The sequence below is a fragment of the Solanum verrucosum genome, unplaced genomic scaffold, assembly GCF_900185275.1.
Source record: "Solanum verrucosum unplaced genomic scaffold, falcon-dt-bn FXZP01000214.1, whole genome shotgun sequence".
In the NCBI taxonomy this organism is placed as follows: domain Eukaryota; kingdom Viridiplantae; phylum Streptophyta; class Magnoliopsida; order Solanales; family Solanaceae; genus Solanum; species Solanum verrucosum.
Genome location: NW_026020059.1, coordinates 838005 through 841381, shown reverse-complemented (window position 1 = coordinate 841381; position 3377 = coordinate 838005). Strand labels below are relative to the sequence as shown.

At 39.8% G+C, this 3377-nt stretch overlaps 1 non-coding gene across 1 annotated transcript; it reads left to right on the top strand.

Moving 5' to 3' along the window:
• Nucleotides 1-248: 248 nt before the first annotated feature.
• On the top strand, nt 249-335 carry TRNAS-UGA (transfer RNA serine (anticodon UGA)). Its single transcript has one exon. It is a non-coding gene; the product is annotated as a tRNA-Ser (tRNA).
• Nucleotides 336-3377: the final 3042 nt, after the last annotated feature.

The following is a 3377-nucleotide window of genomic DNA, read 5'->3' as shown; positions in this document are numbered from 1 at the left end:
TAAGTTCAGTTTAGACCCCTAAGTAATTACCAAAAACAAATAAAATAAAAGGGTAAGGAAAAGACCAAACTACCCTTCACAAATCTGGATTTGGACTTTCCTTAATCCAACAACCCAACTTCCAAAGAGGGTTTCGCTAACCGGCAGGCAATAGAATCAGCCGATAGGCGCAGGCAAGCATAGCGAATCACATAGATAAGCCCCTACCTGCCAGCGCGCGGATGGATAGGGCGGGCGAAGCGCGAAGGGGATGGATGTCTGAGCGGTTGAAAGAGTCGGTCTTGAAAACCGAAGTATTTTTAGAAATACCGGGGGTTCGAATCCCTCTCCATCCACGTGAACATAACATGTAATGTTGTTACGAATGTAACTCCCGAAGGATCGACCACTATTCTAAATATAGTAAGGCGGAAGGAACGAGCAGACATCGAACGATTAATTTCTATTTCTTGTTATCGTGGAATTCTTCATCAAGATGGATCGCCCTTACGCGGTCAACGAACTCATACTAATGCTAGGACTTGTCGCAAGCTAATTCGGAAATGAAAGAAGTCTACCGAAAGCCCTTGGTACTTGTCTGATCAATCACATAACTTACTCATACGAACTCGGAATCGCGCAAACTTGGCGGCGTTGGAAAGATAATTCCAAGAGCTTTCAACCATATATGGAAGTACTTCTAGGTCATCCTGAGTTAGAAGTTATGGCTGTTTGAAGTTGACAAGAACTCACTTTTCCTAACCTAAACAAATTTCCAGATTTTCAATTCTTTCAAAAAATGACTATTTCCAATTCATAGCTTCTTCCTAGTTATTTCAAATTGTGAGTTGTTACAATATATCCCCCTTGGGAACATTCGTCCTCGAATGAGATTATTCTTACTAGGCTAAGGGTGGTAACATCAAGTTCAAACACCCAACAAGCAAAGCAATTACAACATGCTAACTTATAATTTAAAGAGTACTAAGAAGAGAATTAGTAGCTTGGTCTGCATTTTATCCGGACTCAAAGAGATGTGGATATCACTTTTTCATATCTTCCTTAGCTTCCCAAGTAGTTTCCCCAACAAATTGGTTCCTCCAAAGAACTTTGACTGATGCTACCTCTTTTGTTCTCAACTTGCGAACTTGGAAATTTAGAATCTGAACATGAATCTCCTCATAAGACAAGCTATCCTTAATACTAATATCTTCGGTTGGTATGATAAGTGAAGGATCTCCCATGCACTCCTCCAACATGGAGACTTGGAATACCGAATGAACCATTGTTAACTCTTGTGGTAACTCCAATTCATAAGCTACCTTGCAAATCCTTTTGGAAATTCTGTAAGGACCAACATATTGAGGGCAAAGTTTCCCCTTCTTACCCAAACCTCATAACACCCTTCATGGGTGAAACTTTCAAGTACACCCAATCACACAATCCACCTTGATACCTCAAAACACTATCTCCCCCTTGTTCAAAAGCCATCACTTCTGCTTATGAACACCTTCCTTTAATTCAAGCACTAAAGGATCTTGGTCGTGCTTTCCTTTTACTTCTGACACTAATGATTATTCAGTCCCATTCATCACCGCCACTCCTCCTTCTGTGGAATCCATTAGTAGAACTCATAATCATGCAAGTCTATGCACATCTTTTGCTAACTCTTTCTTATCTTCCTCAACATGGGCGATACTACCCATAGACAACCTGCTTAAGGCATCAACAACAACATTAACCTTACCTGGGTGGTAAAGAATACTCATGTCATAACCCTTGAGTAATTCTAGCCACCTCCTTTGTCTGAGATTAAGCTCTTTTTGACTAAACACATACTGAAGGCTCTTATGATCGGTGAACACATCCACATGCACACCATAAAGAAAATGACGCCATATTTTCAAAGTAAATACTACGGCAACGAACTCTAAGTCATGTGTTGGATAGTTCTTCTCATGAACTTTCAACTTTCTGGAGGCATAAGCTATAACTTTGCCATTCTACGTTAATACACAACCCAAGCCAACTCTAGATGCATCACAATACACCACAAAACCTTGAGTACCTTCCGATAAGGTCAAAACTGGGGCAGTAGTTAACCTCTTTTTCAATTCCTGAAAGCTTTTCTCACAAGCTTCAGACCATTGAAACTTCACTGTCTTCTGAGTCAACTTGGTCAAAGGAGACAATATAGACGAGAACTCTTCGATGAACATTCTATAATAGCCAGTCAAACCTAAGAAACTCTTAATATCAGTTGGAGATGTGGGTCTAGGCCAATTCTGCACTGCCTCAATTTTCTGAGTATCAACTTTAATTCCCTCTCTAGACACAATGTGGCCAAAGAATGCCACAGACTCAAGCCAAAACTCACATTTAGAGAACTTAGCATATAACTCCTTATCTTTCAAAGTCTGAAGAACTATTCTGAGATGACTAGCATGATCTTCTTCATTCCTTGAATAGATTAGTATGTCATCAATAAAGACGATAACAAACATATATAAATAAGGTTTGAATACTCTATTCATAAGGTTCATGAACGCTGCAGGTGCATTAGTTAAACCAAACGACATGACCATAAACTCATAATGACCATAACGGGTCCTGAATGCTGTATCTGGAATATCATATTCCCTTACTCTCAACTGATGGTAACCTTATCTGAGGTCGATTTTCGAGAAATACGAAACACCATGAAGCTGATCGAAAAGACCATCAATCCTTGGAAGAGGATACTTGTTCTTGATGGTAACATTGTTCAACTAATGATAGTCTATAATATCCTACGGGAACCATCTTTCTTTCTCACAAACAAGACCGGAACGCCCCAAGGTGAGACACTTGGTCAAATAAACCCTTTCTCTAAAAGGTCTTTAAACTTCTCTTTAAGCTCTTTCAACTCTGCTTGTGCCATTTTATATGGCGGAATAAATATAGGACAAGTATCTGGAAGAAGGTCTATACCAAAGTCTATCTCTCTCTCAGGACGGACTCCGGGAAGATCATCTGGAAAGACTTTTGGAAACTCTTTTACTATAGGAACTGACTGAATGGGAGGTATCTCAACACTAGAGTCATTAACTCGGACTAAGTGATAGATACAACCCATAGGAACTAACTTCTTTGCCTTAAGGTACGAAATGAGATGACCCTTAGGCACTGCTGAACTGCTTTTCCACTCAAAGACTGGCTCATTTGGAAACTGAAACTTGACAACTCGAGTTCTACAATCAATTGAGGCATAACAGGCATGAAGCCAATCCATACCAAGAATGACATTAAAATTTACCATGTCTAACTCAACTAGATCAGCCATGGTACTCTTATGATTGACGGAAATGGGACAATCATGATATACTCTCTCTGCTAGAATAGACTCACCAACAGGTGTG